General features: G+C 33.3%; 2 non-coding genes across 2 annotated transcripts; both read right to left on the bottom strand.

The window, feature by feature from the left end:
• Positions 1-1162: 1162 nt before the first annotated feature.
• On the bottom strand, positions 1163-1235 carry Trnas-aga (transfer RNA serine (anticodon AGA)). The gene has a single exon. It is a non-coding gene; the product is annotated as a tRNA-Ser (tRNA).
• Positions 1236-12921: 11686 nt separating this feature from the next.
• On the bottom strand, positions 12922-12994 carry Trnay-aua (transfer RNA tyrosine (anticodon AUA)). The gene has a single exon. It is a non-coding gene; the product is annotated as a tRNA-Tyr (tRNA).
• Between the last annotated feature and the right edge of the window lie 5154 nt (positions 12995-18148).

Below are 18148 nucleotides of genomic sequence, written 5' to 3'. Positions count from 1 at the left end.
ACTGAGCTACAGAGGCATGAAGAAATTGCCGACGAAATGTTCTCTACATTGCTTATACTGTAACTCACATGATTACTAAGTATTTGTTTTGTTTACATTGATTGCTACATACAATCTACTATTGAAACACACAATAACAAGAACATATGTATTTATAGCATTGTGCCTATTGCACTAACTAAATTACGAATTTTACTAATACAACATCATAGTTGCGGAATTAATAAGAATGGGCTTATTACACTACTAATTTATCTTAATGGAAATTTCTTCATGCAACTGCAGAACAGATGGATGACGTAATCAAAGGAACGAGTTAAAGGCAGAAAAATTCATTAAAAAAATTTTTTCTCCTCGAACTGGACTCGAACAGTGACCTACCGCTTTCTAGGCGGACGCTCTACCAACTGAGCTACAGAGGCATGAAGAAATTGCCGACGAAATGTTCTCTACATTGCTTATACTGTAACTCACATGATTACTAAGTATTTGTTTTGTTTACATTGATTGCTACATACAATCTACTATTGAAACACACAATAACAAGAACATATGTATTTATAGGTTTGTGCCTATTGCACTAATTAAATTATGAATTTTACTAATACAACATCATAGTTGCGGAATTAATAAGAATGTGCTTATTACACTACTAATTTATCTTAATGGAAATTTCTTCATGCAACTGCAGAACAGATGGATGACGTAATCAAAGGAACGAGTTAAAGGCAGAAAAATTCATTAAAAAAATTTTTTCTCCTCGAACTGGACTGGAACAGTGACCTACCGCTTTCTAGGCGGACGCTCTACCAAGTGAGCTACAGAGGCATGAAGAAATTGCCGACGAAATGTTCTCTACATTGCTTATACTGTAATTCACATGATTACTAAGTATTTGTTTTGTTTACATTGATTGCTACATGCAATCTACTATTGAAACACACAATAACAAGAACATATGTATTTATAGGATTGTGCCTATTGCACTAATTAAATTATGAATTTTACTAATACAACATCATAGTTGCGAAATTAATAAGAACGTGCTTATTACACTACTAATTTATCTTAATGGAAATTTCTTCATGCAACTGCAGAACAGATGGATGACGTAATCAAAGGAACGAGTAAAAGGCAGAAAAATTCATTAAAAAAATTTTTTCTCCTCGAACTGGACTCGAACCAGTGACCTACCGCTTTCTAGGCGGACGCTCTACCAACTGAGCTACAGAGGAATGAAGAAATTGCCGACGAAATGTTCTCTACATTGCTTATACTGTAATTCACATGATTACTAAGTATTTGTTTTGTTTACATTGATTGCTACATGCAATCTACTATTGAAACACACAATAACAAGAACATATGTATTTATAGGATTATGCCTATTGGACTAATTAAATTATGAATTTTACTAATACAACATCATAGTTGTGGAATTAATAAGAATGTGCTTATTACACTACTAATTTATCTTAATTTAAATTTCTTCATGCAACTGCAGAACAGATGGATGACGTAATCAAAGGAACGAGTAAAAGGCAGAAAAATTCATTAAAAAAATTTTTTCTCCTCGAACTGGACTCGAACCAGTGACCTACCGCTTTCTAGGCGGACGCTCTACCAACTGAGCTACAGAGGCATGAAGAAATTGCCGACGAAATGTTCTCTACATTGCTTATACTGTAACTCACATGATTACTAAGTATTTGTTTTGTTTACATTGATTGCTACATACAATCTACTATTGAAACACACAATAACAAGAACATATGTATTTATAGCATTGTGCCTATTGCACTAATTAAATTACGAATTTTACTAATACAACATCATAGTTGCGGAATTAATAAGAATGGGCTTATTACACTACTAATTTATCTTAATGGAAATTTCTTCATGCAACTGCAGAACAGATGGATGACGTAATCAAAGGAACGAGTTAAAGGCAGAAAAATTCATTAAAAAAATTTTTTCTCCTCGAACTGGACTCGAACAGTGACCTACCGCTTTCTAGGCGGACGCTCTACCAACTGAGCTACAGAGTCATGAAGAAATTGCCGACGAAATGTTCTCTATATTGCTTATACTGTAATTCACATGATTACTAAGTATTTGTTTTGTTTACATTGATTGCTACATACAATCTACCATTGAAACACACAATAACAAGAACATATGTATTTATAGGATTGTGCCTATTGAACTAATTAAATTATGAATTTTACTAATACAACATTATAGTTGCGGAATTAATAAAAATGTGCTTATTACACTACTAATTTATCTTAATGGAAATTTCTTCATGCAACTGGAGAACAGATGGATGACGTAATCAAAGGAACGAGTTAAAGGCAGAAAAATTCATTAAAAAAATTTTTTCTCCTCGAACTGGACTCGAACCAGTGACCTACCGCTTTCTAGGCGGACGCTCTACCAACTGAGCTACATAGGCATGAAGAAATTGCCGACGAAATGTTCTCTACATTGCTTATACTGTAATTCACATGATTACTAAGTATTTGTTTTGTTTACATTGATTGCTACATGCAATCTACTATTGAAACACAAAATAACAAGAACATATGTATTTATAGGATTGTGCCTATTGCACTAATTAAATTATGAATTTTACTAATACAACATCATAGTTGCGGAATTAATAAGAATGTGCTTATTACACTACTAATTTATCTTAATGGAAATTTCTTCATGCAACTGCAGAACAGATGGATGACGTAATCAAAGGAACGAGTTAAAGGCAGAAAAATTCATTAAAAAAATTTTTTCTCCTCGAACTGGACTCGAACAGTGACCTACCGCTTTCTAGGCGGACGCTCTACCAACTGAGCTACAGAGTCATGAAGAAATTGCCGACGAAATGTTCTCTATATTGCTTATACTGTAATTCACATGATTACTAAGTATTTGTTTTGTTTACATTGATTGCTACATACAATCTACCATTGAAACACACAATAACAAGAACATATGTATTTATAGGATTGTGCCTATTGAACTAATTAAATTATGAATTTTACTAATACAACATTATAGTTGCGGAATTAATAAAAATGTGCTTATTACACTACTAATTTATCTTAATGGAAATTTCTTCATGCAACTGGAGAACAGATGGATGACGTAATCAAAGGAACGAGTTAAAGGCAGAAAAATTCATTAAAAAAATTTTTTCTCCTCGAACTGGATTCGAACCAGTGACCTACCGCTTTCTAGGCGGACGCTCTACCAACTGAGCTACATAGGCATGAAGAAATTGCCGACGAAATGTTCTCTACATTGCTTATACTGTAATTCACATGATTACTAAGTATTTGTTTTGTTTACATTGATTGCTACATGCAATCTACTATTGAAACACAAAATAACAAGAACATATGTATTTATAGGATTGTGCCTATTGCACTAATTAAATTATGAATTTTACTAATACAACATCATAGTTGCGGAATTAATAAGAATGTGCTTATTACACTACTAATTTATCTTAATGGAAATTTCTTCATGCAACTGCAGAACAGATGGATGACGTAATCAAAGGAACGAGTTAAAGGCAGAAAAATTCATTAAAAAAATTTTTTCTCCTCGAGCTGGACTCGAACCAGTGACCTACCGCTTTCTAGGCGGACGCTCTACCAACTGAGCTACAGAGGCATGAAGAAATTGCCGACGAAATGTTCTCTACATTGCTTATACTGTAATTCACATGATTACTAAGTATTTGTTTTGTTTACATTGATTGCTACATACAATCTACTATTGAAACACACAATAACAAGAACATATGTATTTATAGGATTGTGCCTATTGCACTAATTAAATTATGAATTTTACTAATACAACATCATAGTTCCGGAATTAATAAGAATGTGCTTATTACACTACTAATTTATCTTAATGGAAATTTCTTCATGCAGCTGCAGAACAGATGGATGTGGTAATCAAAGGAACAAGTTAAAGGCAGAAAAATTCATTAAAAAATTTTTTTTTCCTCGAACTGGACTCGAACCAGTGACCTACCGCTTTCTAGGCGGACGCTCTACCAACTGAGCTACAGAGGCATGAAGAAATTGCCGACGAAATGTTCTCTACATTGCTTATACTGTAATTCACATGATTACTAAGTATTTGTTTTGTGTACGTTGATTGCTACATACAATCTACCATTGAAACACACAATAACAAGAACATATGTATTTATAGGATTGTGCCTATTGCACTAATTAAATTATGAATTTTACTAATACAACATCATAGTTGCGGAATTAATAAGAATGTGCTTATTACACTACTAATTTATCTTATTGGAAATTTCTTCATGCAACTGCAGAACAGATGGATGACGTAATCAAAGGAACTAGTTAAAGGCAGAAAAATTCATTAAAAAAATTTTTTCTCCTCGAGCTGGACTCGAACCAGTGACCTACCGCTTTCTAGGCGGACGCTCTACCAACTGAGCTACAGAGGCATGAAAAAATTGCCGACGAAATGTTCTCTACATTGCTTATACTGTAATTCACATGATTACTAAGTATTTGTTTTGTTTACATTGATTGCTACATGCAATCTATTATTGAAACACAAAATAACAAGAACATATGTATTTATAGGATTGTGCCTATTGCACTAATTAAATTATGAATTTTACTAATACAACATCATAGTTGTGGAATTAATAAGAATGTGCTTATTACACTACTAATTTATCTTAATGGAAATTTCTTCATGCAACTGCAGAACAGATAGATGACGTAATCAAGGGAACGAGTTAAAGGCAGAAAAATTCATTAAAAAAATTTTTTCTACTCGAACTGGACTCGAACCAGTGACCTACCGCTTTCTAGGCGGACGCTCTACCAACTGAGCTACAGAGGCATGAAGAAATTGCCGACGAAATGTTCTCTACATTGCTTATACTGTAATTCACATGATTACTAAGTATTTGTTTTGTTTACATTGATTGCTACATGCAATCTACTATTGAAACACACAATAACAAGAACATATGTATTTATAGGATTGTGCCTATTGCACTAATTAAATTATGAATTTTACTAATACAACATCATAGTTGCGGAATTAATAAGAATGTGCTTATTACACTACTAATTTATCTTAATGGAAATTTCTTCATGCAACTGCAGAACAGATGGATGACGTAATCAAAGGAACGAGTTAAAGGCAGAAAAATTCATTAAAAAAATTTTTTCTCCTCGAGCTGGACTCGAACCAGTGACCTACCGCTTTCTAGGCGGACGCTCTATCAACTGAGCTACAGAGGCATGAAAAAATTGCCGACGAAATGTTCTCTACATTGCTTATACTGTAATTCACATGATTACTAAGTATTTGTTTTGTTTACATTGATTGCTACATACAATCTACCATTGAAACACACAATAACAAGAACATATGTATTTATAGGATTGTGCCTATTGCACTAATTAAATTATGAATTTTACTAATACAACATCATAGTTGCGGAATTAATAAGAATGTGCTTATTACACTACTAATTTATCTTAATGGAAATTTCTTCATGCAACTGCAGAACAGATGGATGACGTAATCAAAGGAACTAGTTAAAGGCAGAAAAATTCATTAAAAAAATTTTTTCTCCTCGAGCTGGACTCGAACCAGTGACCTACCGCTTTCTAGGCGGACGCTCTACCAACTGAGCTACAGAGGCATGAAAAAATTGCCGACGAAATGTTCTCTACATTGCTTATACTGTAATTCACATGATTACTAAGTATTTGTTTTGTTTACATTGATTGCTACATGCAATCTATTATTGAAACACAAAATAACAAGAACATATGTATTTATAGGATTGTGCCTATTGCACTAATTAAATTATGAATTTTACTAATACAACATCATAGTTGTGGAATTAATAAGAATGTGCTTATTACACTACTAATTTATCTTAATGGAAATTTCTTCATGCAACTGCAGAACAGATGGATGACGTAATCAAAGGAACGAGTTAAAGGCAGAAAAATTCATTAAAAAATTTTTTTCTCCTCGAACTGGACTCGAACCAGTGACCTACCGCTTTCTAGGCGGACGCTCTACCAACTGAGCTACAGAGGCATGAAGAAATTGCCGACGAAATGTTCTCTACATTGCTTATACTGTAATTCACATGATTACTAAGTATTTGTTTTGTTTACATTGATTGCTACATACAATCTACTATTGAAACACACAATAACAAGAACATATGTATTTATAGGATTGTGCCTATTGCACTAATTAAATTATGAATATTACTAATACAACATCATAGTTGCGGAATTAATAAGAATGTGCTTATTACACTACTAATTTATCTTAATGGAAATTTCTTCATGCAACTGCAGAACAGATGGATGACGTAATCAAAGGAACAAGTTAAAGGCAGAAAAATTCATTAAAAAATTTTTTTTTCCTCGAACTGGACTCGAACCAGTGACCTACCGCTTTCTAGGCGGACGCTCTACCAACTGAGCTACAGAGGCATGAAGAAATTGCCGACGAAATGTTCTCTACATTGCTTATACTGTAATTCACATGATTACTAAGTATTTGTTTTGTTTACATTGATTGCTACATACAATCTACCATTGAAACACACAATAACAAGAACATGTATTTATAGGATTGTGCCTATTGCACTAATTAAATTATGAATTTTACTAATACAACATCATAGTTGCGGAATTAATAAGAATGTGCTTATTACACTACTAATTTATCTTAATGGAAATTTCTTCATGCAACTGCAGAACAGATGGATGACGTAATCAAAGGAACTAGTTAAAGGCAGAAAAATTCATTAAAAAAATTTTTTCTCCTCGAGCTGGACTCGAACCAGTGACCTACCGCTTTCTAGGCGGACGCTGTACCAACTGAGCTACAGAGGCATGAAAAAATTGCCGACGAAATGTTCTCTACATTGCTTATACTGTAATTCACATGATTACTAAGTATTTGTTTTGTTTACATTGATTGGTACATGCAATCTATTATTGAAACACAAAATAACAAGAACATATGTATTTATAGGATTGTGCCTATTGCACTAATTAAATTATGAATTTTACTAATACAACATCATAGTTGCGGAATTAATAAGAATGTGCTTATTACACTACTAATTTATCTTAATGGAAATTTCTTCATGCAACTGCAGAACAGATAGTTGACGTAATCAAGGGAACGAGTTAAAGGCAGAAAAATTCATTAAAAAAATTTTTTCTACTCGAACTGGACTCGAACCAGTGACCTACCGCTTTCTAGGCGGACGCTCTACCAACTGAGCTACAGAGGCATGAAGAAATTGCCGACGAAATGTTCTCTACATTGCTTATACTGTAATTCACATGATTACTAAGTATTTGTTTTGTTTACATTGATTGCTACATACAAACTCCTATTGAAACACACAATAACAAGAACATATGTATTTATAGGATTGTGCCTATTGCACTAATTAAATTATGAATTTTACTAATACAACATCATAGTTGCGGAATTAATAAGAATGTGCTTATTACACTACTAATTTATCTTAATGGAAATTTCTTCATGCAACTGCAGAACAGATGGATGACGTAATCAAAGGAACGAGTTAAAGGCAGAAAAATTCATTAAAAAAATTTTTTCTCCTCGAACTGAACTCGAACCAGTGACCTACCGCTTTCTAGGCGGACGCTCTACCAACTGAGCTACAGAGGCATGAAGAAATTGCCGACGAAATGTTCTCTACATTGCTTATACTGTAATTCACATGATTACTAAGTATTTGTTTTGTTTACATTGATTGCTACATGCAATCTACTATTGAAACACACAATAACAAGAACATATGTATTTATAGGATTGTGCCTATTGCACTAATTAAATTATGAATTTTACTAATACAACATCATAGTTGCGGAATTAATAAGAATGTGCTTATTACACTACTAATTTATCTTAATGGAAATTTCTTCATGCAACTGCAGAACAGATGGATGACGTAATCAAAGGAACTAGTTAAAGGCAGAAAAATTCATTAAAAAAATTTTTTCTCCTCGAGCTGGACTCGAACCAGTGACCTACCGCTTTCTAGGCGGACGCTCTACCAACTGAGCTACAGAGGCATGAAAAAATTGCCGACGAAATGTTCTCTACATTGCTTATACTGTAATTCACATGATTACTAAGTATTTGTTTTGTTTACATTGATTGGTACATGCAATCTATTATTGAAACACAAAATAACAAGAACATATGTATTTATAGGATTGTGCCTATTGCACTAATTAAATTATGAATTTTACTAATACAACATCATAGTTGCGGAATTAATAAGAATGTGCTTATTACACTACTAATTTATCTTAATGGAAATTTTTTCATGCAACTGCAGAACAGATAGATGACGTAATCAAGGGAACGAGTTAAAGGCAGAAAAATTCATTAAAAAAATTTTTTCTACTCGAACTGGACTCGAACCAGTGACCTACCGCTTTCTAGGCGGACGCTCTACCAACTGAGCTACAGAGGCATGAAGAAATTGCCGACGAAATGTTCTCTACATTGCTTATACTGTAATTCACATGATTACTAAGTATTTGTTTTGTTTACATTGATTGCTACATACAAACTCCTATTGAAACACACAATAACAAGAACATATGTATTTATAGGATTGTGCCTATTGCACTAATTAAATTATGAATTTTACTAATACAACATCATAGTTGCGGAATTAATAAGAATGTGCTTATTACACTACTAATTTATCTTAATGGAAATTTCTTCATGCAACTGCAGAACAGATGGATGACGTAATCAAAGGAACGAGTTAAAGGCAGAAAAATTCATTAAAAAAATTTTTTCTCCCCGAACTGGACTCGAACCAGTGACCTACCGCTTTCTAGGCGGACGCTCTACCAACTGAGCTACAGAGGCATGAAGAAATTGCCGACGAAATGTTCTCTACATTGCTTATACTGTAATTCACATGATTACTAAGTATTTGTTTTGTTTACATTGATTGCTACATCCAATCTACTATTGAAACACACAATAACAAGAACATATGTATTTATAGGATTGTGCCTATTGCACTAATTAAATTATGAATTTTACTAATACAACATCATAGTTGCGGAATTAATAAGAATGTGCTTATTACACTACTAATTTATCTTAATGGAAATTTCTTCATGCAACTGCAGAACAGATGGATGACGTATTCAAAGGAACGAGTTAAAGGAAGAAAAAATCATTAAAAAAATTTTTTCTCGAACTGGACTCGAACCAGTGACCTACCGCTTTCTAGGCGGACGCTCTACCAACTGAGCTACAGAGGCATGAAGAAATTGCCGACGAAATGTTCTCTACATTGCTTATACTGTTTTTCACATAATTACTAAGTATTTGTTTAGTTTACATTGATTGCTACATACAATCTACTATTGAAACACACTATAACAAGAACATATGTATTTATAGGATTGTGCCTATTGCACTAATTAAATTATGAATTTTACTAATACAACATCATAGTTGCGGAATTAATAAGAATGTGCTTATTACACTACTAATTTATCTTAATGGAAATTTCTTCATGCAACTGCAGAACAGATGGATGACGTAATCAAAGGAACGAGTTAAAGGCAGAAAAATTCATTAAAAAAATTTTTTCTCCTCGGACTGGAGTCCAACCAGTGACCTACCGCTTTCTAGGCGGACGCTCTACCAACTGAGCTACAGAGGCACGAAGAAATTGCCGACGAAATGTTCTCTACATTGCTTATACTGTAATTCACATGATTACTAAGTATTTGTTTTGTTTACATTGATTGCTACATACAATCTACTATTGAAACACACTATAACAAGAACATATGTATTTATAGGATTGTGCCTATTGCACTAATTAAATTATGAATTTTACTAATACAACATCATAGTTGCGGAATTAATAAGAATGTGCTTATTACACTACTAATTTATCTTAATGGAAATTTCTTCATGCAACTGCAGAACAGAAGGATGACGTAATCAAAGGAACGAGTTAAAGGCAGAAAAATTCTTTAAAAAAATTTTTTCTCCTCGAACTGGACTCGAACCAGTGACCTACCGCTTTCTAGGCGGACGCTCTACCAACTGAGCTACAGAGGCACGAAGAAATTGCCGACGAAATGTTCTCTACATTGCTTATACTGTAATTCACATGATTACTAAGTATTTGTTTTGTTTACATTGATTGCTACATGCAATCTACTATTGAAACACACAATAACAAGAACATATGTATTTATAGGATTGTGCCTATTGCACTAATTAAATTATGAATTTTACTAATACAACATCATAGTTGCGGAATTAATAAGAATGTGCTTATTACACTACTAATTTATCTTAATGGAAATTTCTTCATGCAACTGCAGAACAGATGGATGACGTAATCAAAGGAACGAGTAAAAGGCAGAAAAATTCATTAAAAAAATTTTTTCTCCTCGAACTGGACTCGAACCAGTGACCTACCGCTTTCTAGGCGGACGCTCTACCAACTGAGCTACAGAGGCATGAAGAAATTGCCGACGAAATGTTCTCTACATTGCTTATACTGTAACTCACATGATTACTAAGTATTTGTTTTGTTTACATTGATTGCTACATACAATCTACTATTGAAACACACAATAACAAGAACATATGTATTTATAGCATTGTGCCTATTGCACTAATTAAATTACGAATTTTACTAATACAACATCATAGTTGCGGAATTAATAAGAATGTGCTTATTACACTACTAATTTATCTTAATGGAAATTTCTTCATGCAACTGCAGAACAGATGGATGACGTAATCAAAGGAACGAGTTAAAGGCAGAAAAATTCATTAAAAAAATTTTTTCTCCTCGAACTGGACTCGAACAGTGACCTACCGCTTTCTAGGCGGACGCTCTACCAACTGAGCTACAGAGGCATGAAGAAATTGCCGACGAAATGTTCTCTATATTGCTTATACTGTAATTCACATGATTACTAAGTATTTGTTTTGTTTACATTGATTGCTACATACAATCTACCATTGAAACACACAATAACAAGAACATATGTATTTATAGGATTGTGCCTATTGCACTAATTAAATTATGAATTTTACTAATACAACATCATAGTTGCGGAATTAATAAGAATGTGCTTATTACACTACTAATTTATCTTAATGGAAATTTCTTCATGCAACTGCAGAACAGATGGATGACGTAATCAAAGGAACGAGTTAAAGGCAGAAAAATTCATTAAAAAAATTTTTTCTCCTCGAGCTGGACTCGAACCAGTGACCTACCGCTTTCTAGGCGGACGCTCTACCAACTGAGCTACAGAGGCATGAAAAAATTGCCGACGAAATGTTCTCTTCATTGCTTATACTGTAACTCACATGATTACTAAGTATTTGTTTTGTTTACATTGATTGCTACATGCAATCTATTATTGAAACACAAAATAACAAGAACATATGTATTTATAGGATTGTGCCTATTGCACTAATTAAATTATGAATTTTACTAATACAACATCATAGTTGCGGAATTAATAAGAATGTGCTTATTACACTACTAATTTATCTTAATGGAAATTTCTTCATGCAACTGCAGAACAGATGGATGAAATTAAAAAAATTTTTTCTCCTCGAACTGGACTCGAACCAGTGACCTACCGCTTTCTAGGCGGACGCTCTACCAACTGAGCTACAGAGGCATGAAGAAGTTGCCAACGAAGTGTTCTCTACATTGCTTATACTGTAACTCACATGATTACTAAGTATTTGTTTTGTTTACATTGATTGCTACATACAATCTACCATTGAAACACAAAATAACAAGAACATATGTATTTATAGCATTGTGCCTATTGCACTAATTAAATTATGAATTTTACTAATACAACATCATAGTTGCGGAATTAATAAGAATGGGCTTGTTACACTACTAATTTATCTTAATGGAAATTTCTTCATGCAACTGCAGAACAGATGGATGACGTAATCAAAGGAACGAGTTAAAGGCAGAAAAATTCATTAAAAAAATTTTTTCTCCTCGGACTGGAGTCGAACAGTGACCTACCGCTTTCTAGGCGGACGCTCTACCAACTGAACTACAGAGGCATGAAGAAATTGCCGACGAAATGTTCTCTACATTGCTTATACTGTAATTCACATGATTACTAAGTATTTGTTTTGTTTACATTGATTGCTACATACAATCTACTATTGAAACACACAATAACAAGAACATATGTATTTATAGCATTGTGCCTATTGCACTAATTAAATTATGAATTTTACTAATACAACATCATAGTTGCGGAATTAATAAGAATGGGCTTGTTACACTACTAATTTATCTTAATGGAAATTTCTTCATGCAACTGCAGAACAGATGGATGACGTAATCAAAGGAACGAGTTAAAGGCAGAAAAATTCATTAAAAAAATTTTTTCTCCCCGAACTGGACTCGAACCAGTGACCTACCGCTTTCTAGGCGGACGCTCTACCAACTGAGCTACAGAGGCATGAAGAAATTGCCGACGAAATGTTCTCTACATTGCTTATACTATAATTCACATGATTACTAAGTATTTGTTTTGTTTACATTGATTGCTACATACAATCTACCATTGAAACACACAATAATAAGAACATATGTATTTATAGGATTGTGCCTATTGCACTAATTAAATTATGAATTTTACTAATACAACATCATAGTTGCGAAATTAATAAGAATGTGCTTATTACACTACTAATTTATCTTAATGGAAATTTCTTCATGCAACTGCAGAACAGATGGATGTCGTAATCAAAGGAACTAGTTAAAGGCAGAAAAATTCATTAAAAAAATTTTTTCTCCTCGAGCTGGACTCGAACCAGTGACCTACCGCTTTATAGGCGGACGCTCTACCAACTGAGCTACAGAGGCATGAAAAATTGCCGACGAAATGTTCTCTACATTGCTTATACTGTAATTCACATGATTACTAAGTATTTGTTTTGTTTACATTGATTGCTACATGCAATCTATTATTGAAACACAAAATAACAAGAACATATGTATTTATAGGATTGTGCCTATTGCACTAATTAAATTATGAATTTTACTAATACAACATCATAGTTGCGGAATTAATAAGAATGAGCTTATTACACTACTAATTTATCTTAATGGAAATTTCTTCATGCAACTGCAGAACAGATAGATGACGTAATCAAGGGAACTAGTTAAAGGCAGAAAAATTCATTAAAAAAATTTTTTCTACTCGAACTGGACTCGAACCAGTGACCTACCGCTTTCTAGGCGGACGCTCTACCAACTGAGCTACAGAGGCATGAAGAAATTGCCGACGAAATGTTCTCTACATTGCTTGTACTGTAATTCACATGATTACTAAGTATTTGTTTTGTTTACATTGATTGCTACATACAAACTCCTATTGAAACACACAATAACAAGAACATATGTATTTATAGGATTGTGCCTATTGCACTAATTAAATTATGAATTTTACTAATACAACATCATAGCTGCGGAATTAATAAGAATGTGCTTATTACACTACTAATTTATCTTAATGGAAATTTCTTCATGCAACTGCAGAACAGATGGATGACGTAATCAAAGGAACGAGTTAAAGGCTGAAAAATTCATTAAAAAAATTTTTTCTCCTCGAACTGGACTCGAACCAGTGACCTACCGCCTTCTAGGCGGACGCTCTACCAACTGAGCTACAGAGGCATGAAGAAATTGCCGACGAAATGTTCTCTACATTGCTTATACTGTAATTCACATGATTACTAAGTATTTGTTTTGTTTACATTGATTGCTACATGCAATCTACTATTGAAACACACAATAACAAGAACATATGTATTTATAGGATTGTGCCTATTGCTTATTACACTACTAATTTATCTTAATGGAAATTTCTTCATGCAACTGCAGAACAGATGGATGTGGTAATCAAAGGAACAAGTTAAAGGCAGAAAAATTCATTAAAAAATTTTTTTTTCCTCGAACTGGACTCGAACCAGTGACCTACCGCTTTCTAGGCGGACGCTCTACCAACTGAGCTACAGAGGCATGAAGAAATTGCCGACGAAATGTTCTCTACATTGCTTATACTGTAATTCACATGATTACTAAGTATTTGTTTTGTTTACATTGATTGCTACATACAATCTACCATTGAAACACACAATAACAAGAACATACGTATTTATAGGATTGTGCCTATTGCACTAATTAAATTATGAATTTTACTAATACAACATCATAGTTGCGGAATTAATAAGAATGTGCTTATTACACTACTAATTTATCTTAATGGAAATTTCTTCATGCAACTGCAGAACAGATGGATGTGGTAATCAAAGGAACAAGTTAAAGGCAGAAAAATTCATTAAAAAATTTTTTTTTCCTCGAACTGGACTCGAACCAGTGACCTACCGCTTTCTAGGCGGACGCTCTACCAACTGAGCTACAGAGGCATGAAGAAATTGCCGACGAAATGTTCTCTACATTGCTTATACTGTAATTCACATGATTACTAAGTATTTGTTTTGTTTACATTGATTGCTACATACAATCTACCATTGAAACACACAATAACAAGAACATATGTATTTATAGGATTGTGCCTATTGCACTAATTAAATTATGAATTTTACTAATACAACATCATAGTTGCGGAATTAATAAGAATGTGCTTATTACACAACTAATTTATCTTAATGGAAATTTCTTCATGCAACTGCAGAACAGATGGATGACGTAATCAAAGGAACTAGTTAAAAGCAGAAAAATTCATTAAAAAAATTTTTTCTCCTCGAGCTGGACTCGAACCAGTGACCTACCGCTTTCTAGGCGGACGCTCTACCAACTGAGCTACAGAGGCATGAAAAAATTGCCGACGAAATGTTCTCTACATTGCTTATACTGTAATTCACATGATTACTAAATATTTGTTTTGTTTACATTGATTGCTACATGCAATCTATTATTGAAACACAAAATAACAAGAACATATGTATTTATAGGATTGTGCCTATTGCACTAATTAAATTATGAATTTTACTAATACAACATCATAGTTGCGGAATTAATAAGAATGTGCTTATTACACTACTAATTTATCTTAATGGAAATTTCTTCATGCAACTGCAGAACAGATAGATGACGTAATCAAGGGAACGAGTTAAAGGCAGAAAAATTCATTAAAAAAATTTTTTCTACTCGAACTGGACTCGAACCAGTGACCTACCGCTTTCTAGGCGGACGCTCTACCAACTGAGCTACAGAGGCATGAAGAAATTGCCGACGAAATGTTCTCTACATTGCTTATACTGTAATTCACATGATTACTAAGTATTTGTTTTGTTTACATTGATTGCTACATACAAACTCCTATTGAATCACACAATAACAAGAACATATGTATTTATAGGATTGTGCCTATTGCACTAATTAAATTATGAATTTTACTAATACAACATCATAGTTGCGGAATTAATAAAAATGTGCTTATTACACTACTAATTTATCTTAATGGAAATTTCTTCATGCAACTGCAGAACAGATGGATGACGTAATCAAAGGAACGAGTTAAAGGCAGAAAAATTCATTAAAAAAATTTTTTCTCCTCGAACTGGACTCGAACCAGTGACCTACCGCTTTCTAGGCGGACGCTCTACCAACGGAGCTACATAGGCATGAAAAAATTGCCGACGAAATGTTCTCTACATTGCTTATACTGTAATTCACATGATTACTAAGTATTTGTTTTGTTTACATTGATTGCTACATGCAATCTACTATTGAAACACAAAATAACAAGAACATATGTATTTATAGGATTGTGCCTATTGCACTAATTAAATAATGAATTTTACTAATACAACATCATAGTTGCGGAATTAATAAGAATGTGCTTATTACACTACTAATTTATCTTAATGGAAATTTCTTCATGCAACTGCAGAACAGATAGATGACGTAATCAAGGGAACGAGTTAAAGGCAGAAAAATTCATTAAAAAAATTTTTTCTACTCGAACTGGACTCGAACCAGTGACCTACCGCTTTCTAGGCGGACGCTCTACCAACTGAGCTACAGAGGCATGAAGAAATTGCCGACGAAATGTTCTCTACATTGCTTATACTGTAATTCACATGATTACTAAGTATTTGTTTTGTTTACATTGATTGCTACATACAAACTCCTATTGAATCACACAATAACAAGAACATATGTATTTATAGGATTGTGCCTATTGCACTAATTAAATTATGAATTTTACTAATACAACATCATAGTTGCGGAATTAATAAAAATGTGCTTATTACACTACTAATTTGTCTTAATGGAAATTTCTTCATGCAACTGCAGAACAGATGGATGACGTAATCAAAGGAACGAGTTAAAGGCAGAAAAATTCATTAAAAAAATTTTTTCTCCTCGAACTGGACTCGAACCAGTGACCTACCGCTTTCTAGGCGGACGCTCTACCAACGGAGCTACATAGGCATGAAAAAATTGCCGACGAAATGTTCTCTACATTGCTTATACTGTAATTCACATGATTACTAAGTATTTGTTTTGTTTACATTGATTGCTACATGCAATCTACTATTGAAACACACAATAACAAGAACATATGTATTTATAGGATTGTGCCTATTGCACTAATTAAATTATGAATTTTACTAATACAACATCATAGTTGCGGAATTAATAAGAATGTGCTTATTACACTACTAATTTATCTTAATGGAAATTTCTTCATGCAACTGCAGAACAGATGGATGACGTAATCAAAGGAACGAGTTAAAGGCAGAAAAATTCATTAAAAAAATTTTTTCTCCTCGAACTGGACTCGAACCAGTGACCTACCGCTTTCTAGGCGGACGCTCTACCAACGGAGCTACATAGGCATGAAAAAATTGCCGACGAAATGTTCTCTACATTGCTTATACTGTAATTCACATGATTACTAAGTATTTGTTTTGTTTACATTGATTGCTACATGCAATCTACTATTGAAACACAAAATAAGAAGAACATATGTATTTATAGGATTGTGCCTATTGCACTAATTAAATTATGAATTTTACTAATACAACATCATAGTTGCGGAATTAATAAGAATGTGCTTATTACACTACTAATTTATCTTAGTGGAAATTTCTTCATGCAACTGCAGAACAGATGGATGACGTAATCAAAGGAACGAGTTAAAGGCAGAAAAATTCATTAAAAAAATTTTTTCTCCTCGAACTGAACTCGAACCAGTGACCTACCGCTTTCTAGGTGGACGCTCTACCAACTGAGCTACAGAGGCATGAAGAAATTGCCGACGAAATGTTCTCTACATTGCTTATACTGTAATTCACATGATTACTAAGTATTTGTTTTGTTAACATTGATTGCTACATACAATCTACTATTGAAACACACAATAACAAGAACATATGTATTTATAGGATTGTGCCTAATGCACTAATTAAATTATGAATTTTACTAATACAACATCATAATTGCGGAATTAATAAAAATGTGCTTATTACACTACTAACTTATCTTAATGGAAATTTCTTCATGCAACTGCAGAACAAATGGATGACGCAATCAAAGGAACGAGTTAAAGGCAGAAAAATTCATTAAAAAAAATTTTTCTCCTCGAACTGAACTCGAACCAGTGACCTACCGCTTTCTAGGCGGACGCTCTACCAACTGAGCTACAGAGGCATGAAGAAATTGCCGACGAAATGTTCTCTACATTGCTTATACTGTAATTCACATGATTACTAAGTATTTGTTTTGTTTACATTGATTGCTACATACAATCTTCTATTGAAACACACAATAACAAGAACATATGTATTTATAGGATTGTGCCTATTGCACTAATTAAATTATGAATTTTACTAATACAACATCATAGTTGCGGAATTAATAAGAATGTGCTTATTACACTACTAATTTATCTTAATGGAAATTTCTTCATGCAACTGCAGAACAGATGGATGACGTAATCAAAGGAACGAGTTAAAGGCAGAAAAATTCATTAAAAAAATTTTT

Source organism: Condylostylus longicornis, unplaced genomic scaffold (assembly GCF_029603195.1).
Source record: "Condylostylus longicornis isolate FDR11 unplaced genomic scaffold, ASM2960319v2 ptg000126l, whole genome shotgun sequence".
Lineage (NCBI taxonomy): Eukaryota > Metazoa > Arthropoda > Insecta > Diptera > Dolichopodidae > Condylostylus > Condylostylus longicornis.
The sequence above is the reverse complement of the archived record's forward strand: the minus strand, read 5'-3'. Positions and strand labels throughout refer to the sequence as shown.